At 36.1% G+C, this 20111-nt stretch overlaps 1 protein-coding gene across 5 annotated transcripts in view; it reads left to right on the top strand.

Annotated features, from left to right (window-relative positions):
* The first annotated feature begins 13429 nt into the window (after nt 1–13429).
* The window catches only part of ARPP21 (cAMP regulated phosphoprotein 21), a 140722-nt gene continuing 134040 nt past the window's right edge, over nt 13430–20111 (top strand). For 3 of the 5 annotated variants that reach the window (XM_063304096.1, XM_063304095.1, XM_063304099.1), the window contains exon 1: nt 13430–14110. The gene's annotated coding sequence lies outside the window, so the exon portion shown is untranslated. The remainder of the gene's footprint in view (nt 14111–20111) is intronic. The other 2 variants (XM_063304098.1, XM_063304097.1) reach the window with 1 other exon arrangement.

Genomic DNA, 20111 nt, shown 5'->3' with positions numbered 1-20111 from the left:
AAGAAGGCCTGTTAGCCTATTTATGAGCCTATTTATGCCTGTAAACATGCCTTGATCGAATATGGGTGGGGCAGATATAATACACTGACAAAACAAGGAATTCCTCTTTTGTGGACATTATGGATAATACTGAGATGATTTTTTTCCCTTCTCTAATGGTGTCAGTAGGCACTTACAGAATAGGATATAGGCTTTCTTGAAAGTTTGTAGCTTTCTTAGAATAGGTGTTTTCCTTTCTTTTATTATCCAATATGTCTTTTTGTTATTGCTGTTTCTCATTAAGTGTTCTCATAGGGCTCAATTATAATTGAATGAATCCACCTTTGGGGATATATTTTCAGAAGGACAAATATTTTATAGTGTAACATTTCTTGATGAAATGTAAACAATGCAACATAGCAAAATATTCCTGAAGGCAGTGCAATATTGTATATTAAGGTAATGAAGCTTGCAATCCTGCAAATGTAAATCAATGCTTTGGATGCTGCTTGAAGTAATCAGCTTCCCCCAAAGCAAACCCGGTGCAGCTTGCGTTAGTTCCTATGTAATTGCTGGCCTTTCTTCTGAGGTAAATTTCATGTCTCAATGGTGACTCGGGTTTTGAAGCTACATGTGTACCAAGTTCAGGCTTTTTGGCTCCCTGAAGAATTTTCACCATCTGGAAGTACCAGAGCAAGTGCCACTTTCACAAGACTCTAGACCAGTCTCATCTACCTTGGCTAAAATGGGTAACAATTTAATTTTTTTAACTTGCCAGTATTCACATACATCTTAATAAAAGAGGACATGAAACATTTGAAAACTTGAAGTGTGTGAAAGTGAAAGTGGGAAAAGGCAAAAGTGAGAGAATTGTCTATTCTGAATGAAATCTTTATTGTCTTTTATTATCTCAATTTATGTGTCCACCCAAGTCAGATGCATGACTCTGGGTGGCTAGCAGTAATTAAAGCAACATTAAAAAATTTCATAAAACAATAAAACCAAAAATACATATGTAATCCACAGCATTGATAAAAATATAAACACCAACAACAGATCAACTTAAGCATTGCCTGGGCTCTGACACACATCCATATTCCCCAGGCCAAGTGACAAAACCATGTCTTTAAGGTCTTATGAAAGGTCAACAAGGTTGAGTCCAATCTAGTCTCTGGGGAATGATGTTCCAAAAAGTAGGTGCCACATCTTAAAGGGAAAAAAAATCCAACCATGTTTGGAATGACAAGATAGTATTTCCACCTCTCTCTCCCTCCCTTTACAGGCTTCTTATCTTTAATAGCTATAGGTAGAGTCAACACAGTCCCTTCTATAAAGGGAATATTTTTTCATATTAAATTGCTTTATGCAAATGAGTAGGCATTTGGTTTGTTCATTTTATAAGAAGGTTTTTTTTCTGAAGAAGCACCCATAATTCAATATAGATCCAAACTGTATCAAAAATTATTACATACTTCAATTAACTATCCATCTTACATTTTTTGCTGCAATATGGTCTTTAAAACATCTCTCTTTTCCTAGCTCCCTAGAACAAAGCTGGTTTTAATACCAATGGTATGTTTTTGGAGGGTGTGCAGTGATCCCTCTAAATATGAACAAGAGTCTGAGCTGACATGAATGTCCAATGAGACTTTGAATGCAAGGATTATTCTCAATTCACCAAAAACTTGTTGGGGGTTTTTTTTGTTACCATATCTAAATAGCTAACAATCATTCTTAAGAAAACTCTCAGGACAAAATTAAAAGAGATAATTTCAGATATTGCCAAAAAAGAGCCAGTTTGGTCTAGTGGTTAAGGCAACAGGCTAGAAACCAGGAGACTGAAAGTTCTGGTCCTGCCTTAGTCTTTCTCTCTCAGCCCAACTCACCTCACAGGGTTGCTGTTGCGGGGAAAATAGGAGGAGGAAGGAGTCTTAGGTATGTTCACTGCTTTGAGTTATTTATTAAAAAAAAATAAGTTGGGATTAAAATAAAATAAAAATTAAAAAATTCTAATTTTCTTAAGAAGCTATTTGCTATATATTTGTTCCCAATGAAATTTGCACATATACAGTTTTAAAGATACTTGATTTATCTCTGTATTTGCTTGTCACACACCCCAACTTTTTTCAGGAAAAAGGTACCCATTTTTACTTCTCCCTTTCCTTAATTTACAACTCTGTTTGAGACTCAGACTGCATGTGCATTATAAAGAGGTGTTAATCTGGGCTAATTCATCATGAGCTTTTACATAACAGAAAGCTAAAATAAATTTGCCTTGAATCTAAACCAACACTGAGAGAAGGAGAGGGAGGGAGTACATGTTATGAGTGAGATGCAGAACCTTATAATTAAGGAAGCATGTAAATAATACTGGAAGTCATTAGTGTTATTCAGTTTGAAAGAATGTTACAAATGAAATTGGAGCATTAAGATGAAAATCCATTATGACAAAACATTTGCAGTGCAAAAGACTGAAAATTTGTTAGTTGTCGTTTGATAAACGTCAGTTTCTACCCACCCTTATCCCCAAAGTCACAATTAGTGAATTTTTAAAAATGCCCTAAATGGTTTCATATTGCTATTTTTGTTGCATTTTATTTGAGAATTTCATTGATGCACATGAAATAGTTTTGCACTTAGGAATTTACAATGATCTGTAAGTCTAGCAAATTTAAGATTTACTAAATGGGAAGAGTAGATTGAAATTGTATACATAACTGGGATAGTTTTATAGTTCTGTGATTCTGTGTCATAATCAAAAACTAGGCAGGTCCATCTTTACCTTATTAAATCTCCTAAAGAATCAGTTTTGATTCTTCTAATGTTTCTTTCTTCCTTCCTATTTCTCTCTCTCTCTCTCTTCCTATTAAATAGGGTGGGAGGAAGAGGAAGAAAATGATTTAGCAATTACAGAGGAAATTATATGATGCTAAAATTGTACCATGTTCTGCTATTTGAATGGAAGGACTTGAGCCTTGAAAGGGCTGTAATTTTAGGGTGTGAAAAAATGTAGATTACAAAACAAAGGGAAAATTTAAATATGTCAGATAGCAAAGACAAAGTTGGGTGAGGGAGGCGACAGCTGGAGAAAATTTTGAGGCAATTAAAGATAAAGGAAATGTGTTATTGTGAGGGCACTGAGTGATAAACAAGGTTGCTTGGCAATAAAGTTGGAGAGCCCAATAGCAGCAGAAGCTAAATATTACTCCCTCTGTGCACTGTCTTTAATGTACAGTATTGTGCCTTTCTTCCACTGTCATTTTGTCTTGAACAGATCCAATTTTGAGATTAGGAATGGTTCATTCTTGTGGGAACTCCCCTGCAATAGACTAACATCAACATGATCTTGTGGCAACTTGTATAAGGGAAACAGTAGGAACAGCTGAAAATATCCTAATCAAATCTATCTTTTGTTGGGATCTATAGGACCTAGTGACATGGCACATCTGGTACACTGAATCTCTTGAATGGCTACCTAAAGAATAGGATAACTTCATTTCTTCCTAAAAGAAGTGAGTCCATTTCTGGACCCAAATAGATATTATACAACCTCAGTCTTAAAAATGAATTATCTGTGTCAATCAATGGTTAGTTATGTTTGCATTTTTTTTTGTTCTCTTTACATACCACTTGAACACATTTGGTGATTAGCAAGCATCCACAGGAATGACTTGGTTTTGAAAGTATGGTGTATGACATAAGATGAAATACTTCTGTTAATCTGGGATAGTCCATTCACATGTTTATAATGGTACATGATGCTATGATTATTAGTATATAGTGATGAATATACAGGATAAACTTTTAATCATATTTCATAGCACTCAGGAAAGCATTTAGTCCAATATTCTTGTCATGTTCATTTTTTTTTTCTATTTATTTCAAGATTCTTTTCATTCCTTGAAGGTACATCCAAGCTATCCACTGGGATAATATGCTTCTTAGAGAAAAGCACCAGCAAGCAAGAATGGCTTCTGAGCAATGAAAGGGTCAGATAGGTTAGGGTGGTACTTTAGATGAGTCACTGAAGATCAGACTAGGGATTTCCCTACTTCCCTTTCACAGAAGAGTGCCAATCAGATGATCCTTTAGCTGATTACTGAGAAAAGGACTAAAAGTTGAGGGTGCTGTAGACCCAAACCCTGTTTAGTAGCATCTTTATCAGTACAATAATGTAGGCAACTACAAGCGATAAACATTCTCTAGCACAATGCATACATGTCCCATTCCTCTAGTGTCTTATACATTGATAGTTTTAGAAAGCATAAGTATAGGTTTTATACCAAGATGTTACAGCTCTTTGGACAAAACTCAATGCTATTTTTTGCAATAATAGTTAATAATACCTTAAGGAGCAAACAACAAAGATATTTCAGTAGTACATTAGTACAGTTGGGGAAAATACATTAGTCCCTTTCCTCTCTGCCTTTAATGAATAGATTTTGACTTGTTCAAGAATTGCAATGATGAGTATGTTTGTTTGACATTTTGCTAAACAAATGGACCAATAATGGATCATGTTTAATTTAATGCGTTGAGTTGAATGTATCATTATATGAGTAATGAATTTTTAAGAGTTCACACTTCATCTTAGATTAAGTGTAAAATGATTGGTAGACTCTGATTTGAAGATAAGGTAGTACACTTCTTAGTTATATATTGTTTATAGCACTCAAAGGTTTTCATAGATTGTTGCTGTCAAATTGAGTCTAAGAAATAGTGGTTTTATGAATGAGAAAATATTTGATCATCCTTAAAATGTCTACCTTTTTATTGGTATTTAGATGGTAAGTAGCATCCGAGAATTTTACCCCTTGTGTCATTTTCTTCTTTAAAATAAAATAACTTTTCAAAATCTGATGAGAGTGGTAGTCTAACATTAACAGCCATCTAGAACTCCATGGGAGGGGTTGTCAAATCAGTTTCATACATATACAGTATATTTGTGAGACATTGAGCACAACAGGAAGAATATCTAAACAAGCCTACCCAATGCCCTTGGGGTATTACTAGGGTAATAGGGTATTTTTAATTAATCAATAAACTATTATTTTAAAAAAAATCTCCATGGATCTTAACAAAAAAGTATCATTAAGCAAATTTGGGAGCAAACTACATGTGATACATAATCCCATCAAATTATTTAATATATTCCATCTTTTCAACTAAGGGTATTGGGTAAGCTTGTTTAGATCTAGAAACTGGGAGACCATGAATTCTAGTCCCTCCTCAGGGACAAAGCCAGCCAGGTGACCCTGGGCCAGTTACTCTCTCTCAGCCCTAGGAAGGAGGCAATGGCAAACCACTCCTGAAATCTTGCCAAGAAAGCCGCAGGGACTAGTCCAGGCAGTCGCCAAGAATTGGACATGAGTAAATGGCAAGAAAAAAAAATAGCATGTACATTGTCAGAGAATTTATCAGTGAATATTTGAATAATTATTAGCATCACCCTGTAAGATAATAAATAGAACAGACAAAGCCAGCTGGGTGACCTTGGGCCAGCCACTTTCTCTCAGCTCTGGGAAGAAGGCCATAGCAAACCGCTTCTGAGAAACCTTGCCAAAAAACTGCAGGGACTTGTCCGGGCTGTCTCTGAGAATCGGACACAACTGAATGGATTAAAAAAGAAAAAAATAATACTAACATTTCACATAACCTAGGTGTAATTATTTAAATCTAGATTCAGTACAAGATTCTGATTTGTGATTAAGCCCAGAATTATTTTCTCTCTTTCTCTCTGTGTGTATCAGAGAGAGAGAGAAAACGTACATTTGTATTTCTCTTTCAGTCTTTCAGTCATACAATGTATCTAAATCTGTACCTGACTTTTCACCAGTAAAAGGAAACATAAGGATGAAATTTTTCTGTACAGCTTCACTTTCTCTAAATTGACTATCTGATAATGAGATTGGCTGGTAAATGTTATAATTACTTATTTATATAGTTATCCCAAACTGCAATATTTAAATCTCTTTGGAAGCTAAATCCTGAGATGTTGTAAAATCTTTGCTGCTATGCTCTAAAGCAATCCAAATGGAAAACTCATTTCCATACTTGACAGTTTAGAGATGAACTACGCTTTGTTCACATAAAGCAGAATCAAATCATACACGTTAGAAAAGTAGGCATGCTAGCCCTAAATAGCAATGCAATAGCAAACAGACTTACGGAATCTTAAAAATTCACTTGTTTTGGTGATTCTCCACAATGTAAGTTGCAGAGGCTGTAGATGTGTGGCTGGGATATTCTGATAATTTTGGGGAGGGCCAACTATTCACTTGCTTGAATAAAATGAATAAAAATAATATGTGATGCTGTTTCAGCAGGAATCTTTCTGAATTATACCATGAGAACCTGGTTCACTAACTAAACTGAGCCTTGGTTTGTTTAACCATGGCTTTTGTCTAAATCACAACTGGCTAAGTTCATTTACTATATTAAGACATAAAATATGCATGACTATACCTGTTCATGGTCAAAGGAGCCATTGGCCCCGCTATGACCCAAAATTCTTTGATTCCTATCTCTGAATTTAAAAATTCTATCTCTATTTTAAAAAAAGAGTCTCCGTCTCTAGTCGTTCCAGGAGCTAAAGTATGGGGCTAAACATATACCCCATACATAAAGTGGAGATACATTATTTTCTCCATTTTATAAGAAAGGCTTTTTCTTGCTTTTTAGCATTTTTAGTCTAGGAATGATTGACATACATACATACATACATACATACATACATACATACTGTACACTATATACATACTAGAGAAGGATATCTTTGTTTTTTTCAGAAAGTAGGAAACTTTCATAATCTTCTGTAGTGAGAAATAATTGCTGACCCATAAACACAGTAAGAATCAAGAGTCCCAGGCTTTTGTGTAGCAGTGACTAATTAGGTCTAGCAAAAATAAAAAGTAGTAGCAAAAGTCAAATCCTTTTCATCTTTTAAACTCTGATATTATTCTAATGAATTGCTGGTTTTTCTGAGTTTCCAAATGTTTTTTAAAACTATCTTTTCAATTCTTTATGTCAGTGCATAAAGAAAAGCTCCATTGTTGCTATTTGCATACTCCAAAAAAGCAGGATGATTGGTAAGAGACTGTTATTCCAGATTTGCATGATAATCTGGTTTTGTGTTAACTTGACTTGAGATGGGGAGAAGAGGTCTATGACAGCCTTGCAGTGCACCCTGAAACTTTGCTCACATTCCAGAAAGCAGAAAAGACCTTTACTATAAGTAGATGTCTGACACATAATCCAGCAGTGATTGGATGGCTGTTGAGGATTATATTTTTATATGGGGGTTGATTGGGTTGCTACTTGTGGGAACTTGAAGGGTATTAGTTATTTATGTTTTCTATCGATATTGTAGATTGTGTGCTGCTTAGAGTCATTCAAATTGGCTGTGCTGAAAATGGTTACATAAATAAATAAGCAAACAGATAAACACTGTAAAGCTGCTTTGAAGACATTATTGAACTAGATGGTTCACCATGGTTCTGTTCGAAAGCATGGGACTGTTTCCCTGACAACTCATGTGGAGTTCTCATATTTATGCAAATGGTATTTTCTTGCCAGAATAATCCAGTACATTCTAAAGACCACCAGAGTGTATTTCCGTCACATAATACGACACAGTTGATTCCGTACCCTCTCTGTGTGCAAATTATAATTGCTTCCCATATTGCAGACTTGAGACTTTCCCCACAGTTATGCATCCTTTATTAGCTACAATATATAAAGCCAGTATCAACACATCATATTATTTTGTATCCAAAATATGAAACCAGTGATATGCCCACACCATAGGCTGTTCCTTACATTCCCCTAATTGCAGCATGAACATGGCATGGTAACTGCTTTTTTCTACCATATCCTCATGACATTGCCTCTATCTCATCTCCAGCTCAGAGCTGAGGCAACTTAAAGTAATTTATTTATTGTAAACCGCCCAGAGTCCCCTGTTGGGGAAGATGGGCAGTGATATAAATTAACAAACAAACAAACAAATTGTTGGCTGTTCCAGAGAATTTTAGTATTTCCCCTTGTCTCCCAACACAGTTTTGGCCTTCGACCTGGTGTATTTCACCAAGAATGTAATTGCTGCCACACTTAGGGATTAGGATCTGCCGAGCCACCACTTTTGGCTGCAGTGGGCACATCTCTTCCCCTTCACTTGCTGGAACTGCCCTCCAGACCTATTTTGACTGCAGGAGATACTGGACACCTGTCTTCTACAACACCTGCTAACATAATGCTCGACCAACACTTTCCATAGTGCTTTTCCAGCCCTATGCCTGTACTTTATAAACAAAACTTAGTGCTAAAATGTTTAATGTAAAAATATAGTGCTATATTTTTACATTAAACATTTTAAGCAAAAGCTTGATGCTCTTATGCAATACCTGGGGTATTTTTGAACATGGATTTACTGCTTACAGAAGAACACTAGATCTATATGCAGAAATAGCCAAAGTGACAGGTCCCAGGCTCAGGGGAGATGTTGTGCATTGGGGACGGTCTCTCTTGCTTTACCCCTCCACAACTGCAACCTGTTAGTCAGGCAACCTGATAGGTAATCAACCCCTCTGTTCTAAGCATTTGCCTACACTTGCCCAATTCTTCTCCATTCCATGTTAGAAAAGATTATTGTTGGCTGTTTTCCCACTAGAACGGGGAAGAGTAAACGTAGCCAGAGAAATCCACAAAACCTTTCTTAACTTGGCTGTATTAAGTGCATAAGGCTAGCATTGCTTACCAGCCCCATTACTGTTGTATTTCAAGAATAGGCAAAGGGGGCACTACAATTTATTCTGGCATTCTTTTCCGGTGGATAGTACTTTCCCATAACATCTGGAACAGCCTTACATGTGTCTGTCTAGAGATATACTGTACATAGAGTTATTATTCAATAATATATTCTTCCTTAGTTACAAATGAGTTTCTCAGCTGGTTTGGGGTAGAGCTTGAGCTATTTATGTTATTATATTCTGATCTGAGTTCTTTATTGTTGGCTGTAAGCCACTCTATTGTGCACTCTATTGGGGTAGAAGAGGATGGATAAAGGTGGTTTTACAAATCAATCAGCAAATATTAAGAAATGTATTGTGACAGATGCTTGTATGGGCAGCAGTTTACTTCATCAGATATCAAAGTCATTTTTAAATAATAGTGAAACAAAAATAATTTATGGTGTATGTCCTTTCAGTAGCTTTAAATTACTCCTTCTTTGGGTCCCTGGACATTTTCTAGTAACACAGTAAAATCTTGTCTGGACCAAATTTTAAAGAAGCAACCTTGTCAATGGTTTACATTGTAATTAGATTTTTTTTAAAATGTATTGTTTGGTTTATTGGCATGTTGGCTGGTTGGTTGGCTCAAGATTCTAAGCTAGATTAAGTTCCCAAGATGATTTAAGTCAGAAAGGTCAATAAAAATAAAATAAATGGCTTTATTTAACAGATGAAGTAGCACAAAACTGTACAATGAAATAATAAGAGTTAACCCAAACTCACTTTTGTATAAAAATCTACAAAAATACTATATAAGCTCCGATTACAGGTTTTAGACTGCAGAATTCCAGTTCCAGGATATCTCACCATGACTCACTTTATACTATTTGTATATTGTACATGAACATAATCATGGGCATTCACAGAGGGTACAAGAGCAAATGACAATACATGAATTATATCATAATCACACACATGCCAATGACTTATGATGTCCTGTCACAAGTTCATAATCATGGCATTTGCATGATTATACCATCATGCTGGGCGTGGTGGCGCTGTGGGTTAAACCACTGGGCTGCTGAGCTTGCCGATCGGAAGGTCGGCGGTTCAAATCCGTGTGACGGGATGAGCTCCCGTTGCTAGTCCCAGCTCCTGCCAACCTAGCAGTTCAAAAACATGCAAATGTGAGTAGATTAATAGGTACCACTTCGGCGGGCAGGTAGCGGCGTTCCGTGTAGTCATGCCGGCCACATGACCACGGAAGTGTCTACGGACAAACGCCAGCTCTTCGGCTTTGAAACGGAGATGAGCACCGCCCCCTAGAGTCGGACACGACTGGACCTAATGTCAAGGGAAACCTTTACCTTTACCTACCATCATGCTTGGGTTGTCATTTTATCATCATCATGGTTTGCTATATATTTGCTATATATTACAGTCATGAACGGTGAGCAACTTTTTAACATTCAATCTAAAACACATAAATTTGCATTTTCACAGTGAAATTGCCCTATTAGCTTTTTCAATTTCATATTTTCACCCTTTCCCATCCTGTAACTGTGTTTGACCCTTTCATCATTTTAGAGCCCTTCCATTCTCTTTCTCTTCACTAGTTCTTTTCCTAATTTAAATAACACCAAAGTCAAACAGTACCACCTCAGGTTACACTAAAAACATCAGTCTTTTCTGGGTGAAGCTAAAAAGGTTGCTTTATCAGGTTTTATGATAATTCCTTATGGTGGTGCAAGACTATAGGTACTCCCATACTTAATCTTCTGATACATGTTATGATTTGTAATTATTTTGAATTTTAAAATTATAATTACAATACTATAACCCTAAGATTTTCTCTTAAATATTTATTTATTTTGGATGAATTATTACAGACTATAGACTTGAATTTCTCTATATTTCCAGAGATTTGTAACTTGCTTCTTGAATATTTTCAATTAGTTTTGTCTAATTAGTAACTTGACTCTAATGGTGAATTTCTACCAAGGAATTTCTACCAAGAAATTCACTCTAATGGTGAATTTCTACCAAGGAAACCTTATGAGCTGGTAGCTCAACTATATTTTCTGCTTGAAGATCTGAGCTTGATCTTCTTCATCTGCAGAGAGGAAAAACCTTGGTAATTTGATCAAGCAAGGAGGTGGCAAATCGTTTTCCTGTGCTTTTTTATCCCTTCCTTGAAGAAGGGAAACATAGACATATAATAATAGCTTGGGTGATTTAGATTAGGAAAAGTTGTGTGTGAGAGAGAGCATATATATATGCCTGGTGAAATACCAGTTCCTTGAGTAAATTAAAAATAAATAAATCTCACTGTGTAACTTGTAGCTTTGCCAAGTTGCTAATAAAATGTTAAACTGTTACGCAGTTCTGTTTCTGAGGCTATTTCTGAGCGCTGTTCATATTCTTTTGGAACATAAAACAATTGACTATGGTCTTTATCTTCAACTACTATGTGTTCCTCTTGAAATAGCTTGAAGGAACTCACAACTATCCTTCATACAAATTGGTGTCTCCATGAGTCCTCTATCTTTCATATGGCTGAATTCAATATCTAAGGATATAGGAAACTGCCTTATATTGAGTCATATCATTGGTTCTTGTAGTCTAAAATTATCTGCTTGAATAGTAGTCCCTGTCAGGAACTTTTCCATCCTGAAGTGGAGATGCCAGGAATTAAATCTGAGAATTTCTATTGCCGATGCATTGTCTCAGGTCAGGTTAATTTTTTAGATTAAAATACCAGCACTTGAGGGAGCTATAAACTACTCCTTCTGCTGTGGAAGCTTTTTCATACTGCTCATAGTAGGAACCACTGGTGAGAAAAATACACTTTCTGCTCTTGCTGCCTCGTTTAATATTATTCTGCACACTGCAACTATCACATTGGCACTGAAAACAGGTGGTAGAAATGAAATTTAAAAATAAAATAAGACTATTTTGTAATAAAACTAAAAGAGTAACACTCCATATAATAAAGAGCAATTCAATATAGGCAAGTCTTATTTATGGCTGCTTCTTTGTTGCCAAACACTAATAAGAACAAACCCTTTCAGGAGGTACATTAATGCTGGCAGCTTTTGGTATTACTGGCTGAATGCCTCCAATCACTAGAGGTGTATACCAAGGATCTGCTAATGCACAACCGATTGGGGGTCATGATTTCAGAAATCTGCCTAAAAAGCAGGTGTTGATTTCTAAGGATCCCCCAGGGATATTCTAGGGTTCTTTTTTTAAAAAAAAGACTGTATAAAGTAGTTGACTTATGTCAGTTCTGAGAAACTATGATCCTCCATACCATATACATGAACGCACACAATTTACTTAATATGCTACACTGTATTATTACTTTTAAGTAATCATCTCATCAAAAGAGAAGAAAAATGTGTTCATACTTTATGCTTGCTTTCTATTTATCACTCACATGATAAAATCATTGAATGCCAATGACCGCAGTTATTATTTCTATCTCCTTTCAGATTGCTGTAGTGGGGTGTGATGGTGTGACAAGGCATTCACTTAAACATGTGTTCTTCCAGCAGCTGGCTTGCTGGGCTTTCTGTAAATGATCCATAGCAATTAGAACTGGGGCTGCACAGCTATAATTTTGTTACATATTAATATCTACCTAGCAAAAAGAGGTGAATGCCCTTCCCTTGGCTGGCTACAGAATAAGCACTCCCAGATTATTCAGTTGGGCAAAAGAATGATGCATTTATGTATTAAAAACATGATCATCAGTTATCATTTTTCTATATTGTTTGTTTAGCAAATTTAGTGCACTGCAAAACACTTAAAGAAACAAGATTAATACAAGTTGCTCCTAGGTCAGAGCGTGAAAAGACTGATTAGATCAAATTGCAAGACCAAACTTAAGAACTAAATGTGCTGTAGAATTGCACTGCTGTTTGGTAGCTCTTAAATTTCCCCTAGATCAGTATTCCACATATTCTATTTGATGTTTATTTATCATTTAAAAGAGATTACACACTAATGAACCTAAGGATCTTGCATCTCTCAGGTTCACATACAAGCAACACCATGGAACTCAAGGGTTTTAATCTGTGGGCTGCTACCTTTTAAAACATAATTCTGCATTTTAAATAGGAAACATTTAGAAAATATAATCTCTCCCAATGAAAAAGGATGGTGACTGTCCTCCCCTCCCCCACCACACTTGCTTAAAATTCAGCTGAATCGAAGGAAATACAATGAAATTTTATTTGGACAAGAGGAAGAGGAAGAGGAAACAATACATTTAAAACAAACATTCTGCTTTAATGTTTCGGTTGTAGAAGGATTTCAAGATTTGTGGGATGGACGAGGAAGAGAGGACGGAGCCTTAGAAGTGCAGAAGGAACTGCAGAGATTAATGGACCTTCTTCTGATTAGTGTTGTTCATACGTTTTGTGTCTCAGCTTCAGGCTGAGGATGGGCGGGCGCGTGTGCGGGGCGGGAGGGGGGCACGACGAATGCATGACACAACGTGCCGCCAAAAACACACACACACATTTATGAGGCGGGCAGGCAGGCAGGAGCTAGCCTTGCCATGTGTACCTCCGGTTGTGGAGTTAACAGAAAAGGAGGCCGTCCGTCCGTCCCGACAGCGGCGGAGTCAGCAGCTGGCACGCTCCTGTTCCTGTCGCCGCTGCTCCGGCAGAATGAGCGGGCGCGGAAGAGGCGCTGAGAGCAAAGAGCGCCGGGCCGGCGAGGTGGGAGAGCGACAAGCACGTTGCCTCTGGTCCGCCGTGTGGGCGGGGAGAGGCGAGGCTGAGGGAGAGGAGGAAGAAGAAGAAGCAGAACCGGGGCTCGCAAGCAGGCAGTAGTGAAGTGAGGAGACAGGGCGGCGGAAGGGAAGCGAGACCCAGCCAGCCACGCACTGCCAAAGGGTTGGGCCAGAGGGTGGGAAGCGAACAGGACTAGAGGCAAAGGAGAGGGGCGAGGAAACCGGGTGGAGACAGAAGCGGAGGGGAGACTTTGCGGGGATCCGAGAAGCCAAGGCAGAGGATTAAGAAAGGCTCTGAGGGGGGACAGAGGAACGGGGCGGCACGGCGGGATCTAGGAAGAGACAATAAGCGCTACCTCGAGAGAAGTCTGAGGAAGGCAGAGGGAAAGAATAATCTCCATAACGATCCGAATCAGAGCCATGCAGCGGAAGAAGTGAAGAGCGCAGACGGGTACAAAGAAGCGCAGTCAGGCAGCAGCCCCGGAGAAAGAGCGCGAAGTGCCCGTAGTAACAGCTCTCCAGCCCAGGAGGGGAAGAGGAGGCGGAGTAGACCATGCCTTGCAGGAAAACGGGCGTATTGTAAGAGCATCCTCGTCTGCAGCCAAAGCAGCCCCAAATTACATCAAGACGCTGGGGGGCATATCCAGTGTGTTCATTCAAGGTAAAACCAAGACACCTCCCGCCCCCAACTACCCATTTCTACGTGTCTGCCGCGTGTTATGTTTCTATACCATTTGTAGCAGCCTATGCTTTCTTGTTCTGTCTTTGAAGCCATTTGCTGTGTCTCTGCGTGTCTCGATTTGATCAGCTCAGGGTGGGTCTGACACATGAGGAGGGAAAAGGGGCTTATTAAGTGAATCGGAGTCTGGCTGACGCACTGAGCGTTTTAGCATCTCATATATCCGAGGGGCTTTGAAATAGCAGTATATTGCTGTTCCTTGAGATAACTAGTAGGCGGATAATGTTCAGAGTTCTTCGGTGTTATATTCGGAAAGATGTGCTTACAATTTAGATGACTTTTGGTTCATATATGCGTGTGTTTAAAAACTGAGTTATTTTTTAAGGACAAACATAGGTAAAAAGTTTTCCAACTGAGCTAAAGATCTTTGCCACATTTCTCCAGGCTTTATAGGTGCCAGACCCCTATCCTGCATGTAAGGTAGTTCACGCATCTGTACTCATTGTTTTGTAAATAATAGAAGGTAGATAATTTAGGAATAACATTCAAGCTGTCTGGCAGGCAGGCAAGTTTTCTGGAGATAAGTGGTTTTCAGCCTGAGAAGCATTGATTTGCTTGCAGTTAAGATTCAGAGTATATTAATGTATAGCAGTGGTGTGTTTCTTCTTTAACATAAGTAAGTTAAATTTGATACTCTTTTTCACCACAACTTCTGGACTTAGATTTCATGTGGTAGGGAAACTTCAAATAGTTCCTTTAATTTAAAATTAAAATGGTAACATATATTTGTTATTGTGATTATTGTGGTGGTTATTTCATTTGCCCTCACTGCTTCTAGATGCCAGTTAAAATGCCAAAAAAGTCAGTGAAGCATTTACTTAAGATTGACAGAAGTCTAGTAAAACAACACATATTGTTTGTCAGATATTCCTAGTGCTAAACAGCTGTGTTTTGATTTGGTAAGAAGTAGTGTATTTGGGTTAGCATCCTTATGATGTCATGGAAGAAATTGCCTGATGGCTGTGAAGCTTACTGTATCTCATATAAGTATCTGAAATCATTGGCAGGCTGTCTGCAGTGTTCATTGCTTGCAATTACTTCATTGCTATCATGCTGTACATTTATTCTGAGAGTCCAGATTGTGTCAGATGCTTTGTTTAGATACAAATAAAGCATGGGTTCATTTTGTCACCTCCTGTATATCTAAGTTCATGCTGAGAACTTTTTGGAAAAGTACCATTCCATCCAATGAAGCTAAGCTAACTGTTACAAGTTAAGCAGTATTTCCTTCACTGAATGCTTTTACTGTTTCATTTGCTGTAAATCCATCAGTGTTACTACTATCCATTTTCTTTATTAAAGCAGGAGGGGAAATATGTTGCTTTGTGTTCATTTAGAACAGCTTATCTATTGCTCATCCATTAAAAAACACAACACTGATAGACTGTAACAATGATAACACTGGTGTTTTAAATTTTGTTTGGTTCAGATCACTTTCTAACTGCCATTCAAAACAATAAACTATACACTGTTTTTAAAGGCAAGCTACTGTACACCATTAGGCTTGCAAATTACTAATTTTACATTGACTTTGCTCTCTGTTTTCAAATGAGCCTGGTTACCTTGAGAACTGTAGCATTAGCACTGTTAGAGCATGCTCCACTTGTGATTTCGGGTGTGTTCCCTTTGTAATGCTACTTAATGAAGAAGCATCTCAGTCTGCCATAAAGAAGCATAATGGACAAGGGAAGCGATGATTGGCTATGGCTGCTGGAAAAAAAAAGCAAAGGTAAAAGCTGACTGTGGAACATGGTGTATCATTATTCAAATTCTGTGTGTGATACTACGCTATGCAGTATTAAAATAACGGCTGGGTATTTTACATGTGTTTCAAGTAAAGCTTTGCTGGGGGCAGGGACAGTAGATAAGAACTAGATGAAAGATGTTTAGAACTTGTGAGAAAACAAAATATAGATAAAAGTCTGAGTCTTCTTCAAGAGGTAAATCAGTTTGACTTTTGACAGTATAAAACAATTTAAATTGTAAAATGTAATGTTTATTTCCTGAGTGTTAACTAATAAAATATTGTAAAATAGCTCTATTAAATAATAAAATAAGCATATTTATGAATTGTTGCTGTTTTAAGTGTGAAAGAAATGCATGATATTTAATTAAAAAAACATGAATGTTGTATTTTCATGTTATGCCTATGTAGGTTTTAGAAGTTCATTCAGTTCACATAATTCAGCATCTTTATTTTGGTGTTTGCAGAAAATAAACAGTGGACAACCCCTAGTGATATTAATGGGTAAAATTACATGCCTATAGATTTATTAAAAATTCATTATGTGTGAACATAAAATTCTTCGGTATGGATTTGTTTATGAAAGCTGCATAAATATAAAGCATACATGTCAAGAATTTGGAAAAGTTTGTCTTACAAATATTCTGCAAAATGCTTAACATTTTAATAGATTGGAACAGTGTGTATGTGTATCTTGATTTCTGTATGTATTTGTTTCATTAATGAAAATTAACCTGAGAGATCCAAATAAGATTTCATTACACAAGCAAATTTTTCAGGTTCCAGTTACATATACTTGAAAGTAAGTCTTTGGCATAGAAATACGTTATTTCGTGTTTGTGTATGCACAAGTGTGGTATTGTGCATGTTACAAACTTGTTCTGAACTCTGAATATACAGATATATAGATATGACCTGCTGAAGCTGATCAAAGAAATACCATTTAAAGCAAATAGTGGAATTTATTCTTCCCAAATTATCTTTTGAAATGGTTATTTTCCCTAGGTAGCAAAAAAAAAAAAAAGCCACAGTATTTTTAACTAGCATGTTAACATGTGTTCACATTTCTGTTGACATATGAATATATATTTAAAAGAATTTGCCATTTTGAACAGAATTATGTAAGGAATTGGTTATTTTTGTCTATGGACTCTCGCATCCATGGGGAAAAAATGTAATCATATAAAGTTCCAGAAATGTCCCAGTGTTAACTGAAGTAAACAAAGTTACATTTATATCAGTGGAGGACAAACAGTCAGAAATCAAAAATAAAACATGGACATTCTGAGTTTGGAACCCAAATCTCATCAAAGTCTAAGTATCAAAAGATCCAAGAAAATGGGTAGCTGGTGATATGTGATATGTGACAGAATGTATCCAATGGTTAATTGACCCTGCAAATACCATTTTACTTGCTGTATATTGTATATATATGAAAACACTAAACACATTTTCAAACAATAAATGAAAAATTCAGTCGTCAAGTGGAACTTCAGCAGTTTTTCTCATTGACTAGAGAACCTGATCTCCTGTGACCTAGCTGAATGTATCAAATTGTGTATTTTCCATTGCTCATCAGCTATCTAGGCCAAAAGCTTAGTTTAATAAGGAACAGTCTTAGAAATATTTTGCAGAAAAAGAGTATTCTTTTTTTAACATGGGATCATGCAATATTTACATGCCAAAGGAGTGAACGTTCTAAAATAAAAATCTATATAATATATGAGAAATATTGATGGATCAGATTCAGAACATCCTAATGGAATTTTCTATAGTAATACTAGCCAGTTATTTCTTAAACAGTTTATGAAACCATTTAACTATCATGACTTATGTAGACACTATCACTGTAAATAATTATAAGATCCCATAAGTCATTGGTTCTTGTAATTATTTTACTCAGTGAGACACATTACTTGTAATAGCATATATTCTTTGGTATGCATATAATTTTTAATAGGTAACTATAAAATATTAAACATGAAATTATAATGATTTAAAGATTTAAAATGACAAATTCATGCATCTAGAAGTTAAGATTCTATGTGTACAAACAGATCTGGTTCACTTTATATAAATGGATTTTACCATTTTTCATTGGCCCCAGTTAAAATGGTTGGAATATTTGTAGTAAAAGAAATAATGAAGTGAGTGGAATAATAAAGAAAACCAACTTCCTAAAAGAAATAAGAGTTTTTGAGTGGGAACCTTTGCAGCAAATGTGCTTTTTAAGTATCATTTACTTCTGAAAATATTTTAAGTTGTTGGAAAGAAGTGCATTACAAGAAATTATTAATGTTTTATGAAATATTGCATTAATTTAAACCCCTTCTGAAAAAAAATGACGTGGTGGGTGAGTACCATGAACTAGGAAAAAAGTCTGCTCGTATTATTAATTAGTTGAAGGTTTTCATACTGAAATTCTGTTACTGTACTTTTTAAAATAATACAGCAATTTGGGGAATGCGTATAAATGATAAATAAATGATAACTTCTATAGAAACCATTATATTTGTATCTTTTAATTTATATATTTTCACATTATGCAATTTTCAGTTGCTCAATTACTTCCAATTTTTTACCATCAATGAATTAATCATTGCCATGCTGTAAGTACAAGCTTGCCCATATTTTATGTGCGGGAAATATGAGTCATAGATAGATTATAATGGCTTTGTATATGCATAATTGAAAGTGATTTTTTTTTTTTAGTACAGTAAGGTACAATCGATAGACTGCAAGCACTTAACTCTATTTAGGCTCCTTCCTGTAAAACTCATCTTTCTTGAGATTATAGTCAAAATATATTTTTCTTTAACTTTAAGAAACAAAATTAAACTAAAATATGTGTGAAACAGTTTGACCAAACTGGAGATAAACTACTTTAGGTAGATGGACTACAGCCTCTTCCTCTAGCATTAATTCTTTTCTCAGCTGAATTGTTTAAGAGGAGATGGGTTAATTTTTGGTTTAATTAGCCCGCACTTATAGGCAGGTTAGGTTATATATTGTGTCAGTGTTAATGTGCACTTGTTTTTTTCAGTGCTATGTTACCACGTTTAGCATTTCCATACAATGCCTTTGGATTTGTTTCTTCTGGTGGGCTTTTTTTTTTTTAAATAAAGTCTATGTGAATCTAAATTAAAAAATGATAGGGTTCTTTTCTGCAATATTTTTTCAGTCAACCAAAATGATTTGAATAGCAAACCTTATGTGTTTACCAACATAACTGTAATATTTTTGTTTTGAATGTATAGTCCATATTTTTTAAAAAGTGGAATATAAATAAATCTCCTATACCAAGGCAATAAATCAAATACAAATTAATTTGAAGGTTTTCCTCATTGACATGTATTAGACCCATCATAGCTCTTTTGTCCAGGTTATTTAATAGGATCCAGGTTCAGTTAATTTAGTATGGATCCAACATAATGGTTACAATACTTACCCATCAAAATAAAACACGGTAATGTATAATCGTAGAACAATAATGTTAAATTATTGTGTTCCCATCTTTAACATGATAAAAAACATTACTGTGTTGTCTGTCAATACACAGATCTCTACAAAGGGACTGTATGTACTCGATTGCTTTTGCTGCATGACTCACAATTTTGTTTTCCTTTTCCTTTTAAAAGCACAAGGAAAAGCTGTAATTCAAATGCGAGTACATTAGAACAATTTCATGAATATCTTACAACAGCGTGGATATCTTTTTGAGCGTTAAATTCTTTTGGAGTAAGGAAACCTAATGAACAAACTTTAATGAACTTCTGCGAAATCTCTCAAAGCACAAAATACCTTAAGCGTGTATACTTCAGTCTGCTTAGCTCTTTCTTGTCTCTGACATACTGTACTTTTCCTAATTTAAAAAACTAGCTGCAACCCAAAAGTGTATATTTAGCCATGTTCTTTTTTTCTGATTTGCAAGCGAATAAAGAGCTATACAGTAGATTCATGTAAATGTTCAAGTTTCTGATAACACGTGTATGTGCAAAATACTCCTCTGCTAGATGATTAATCTAAAGGAATAATACAGTTGTTTCTGCAGTAAGACTAAAAAGCAAAACCTACAAAATATTATCACATTTCAGAAGGGTTCCTAATAATATAGGAAGCCAACTCATACCAAATCAGGCATTTGGTATACCTGGTTTATTCTCTGGAGTTTCAGGGTAG

Source organism: Candoia aspera, chromosome 4 (assembly GCF_035149785.1).
Source record: "Candoia aspera isolate rCanAsp1 chromosome 4, rCanAsp1.hap2, whole genome shotgun sequence".
In the NCBI taxonomy this organism is placed as follows: Eukaryota; Metazoa; Chordata; class Lepidosauria; order Squamata; family Boidae; genus Candoia; species Candoia aspera.
The sequence above is the reverse complement of the archived record's forward strand: the minus strand, read 5'-3'. Positions and strand labels throughout refer to the sequence as shown.